At 33.3% G+C, this 430-nt stretch overlaps 1 protein-coding gene across 1 annotated transcript in view; it reads left to right on the top strand.

The window, feature by feature from the left end:
• Window positions 1–430, top strand: part of EMB (embigin) — a 43,320-nt gene that overhangs the window by 37,715 nt on the left and 5,175 nt on the right. The gene's annotated exons all lie outside the window — the stretch shown is intronic.

The raw sequence follows: 430 nt of genomic DNA, 5'->3' as shown, positions 1-430 counted from the left end.
GTCTGCATGTCTTCCTGTTGATGATTAGGAAGGGCGATCATTGTGCATATGCAGATATTTTTAGAAACATGTAAATTTGTAAAAACAAATATCAACTGTAGCATTTGAAATACATAGCTTAATTTATTTATGCATATGTGATACCAGCCAAACAATAGCCTAAATCTAATTTCATTAAACTTTTAAAATGTCATTGTACATATAACTGTGCTTCTTTCCATTCACTATACTGATTATTATCCTTTTAACTTGGCCTAAGTATGAGTCATATTAGGGTATGAAAAAAGTACAAGGAAGAGGGTACAGGTCACAACTCTAGGTCAAGTGTTTTTTTCAAAATGTAGGTCAACCATCTGCATGAGAATCAGCTGGGTACTTATTAAAAATGCAGAACCTTGATTTATCAGCTCTGACTCAGAGAAGGTGCATT

Source organism: Galeopterus variegatus, unplaced genomic scaffold, assembly GCF_000696425.1.
Source record: "Galeopterus variegatus unplaced genomic scaffold, G_variegatus-3.0.2 Scaffold6018, whole genome shotgun sequence".
In the NCBI taxonomy this organism is placed as follows: Eukaryota; Metazoa; Chordata; class Mammalia; order Dermoptera; family Cynocephalidae; genus Galeopterus; species Galeopterus variegatus.
Note: the sequence above shows the minus strand (reverse complement) of the source record. Positions and strands in the feature narration are given on the sequence as shown.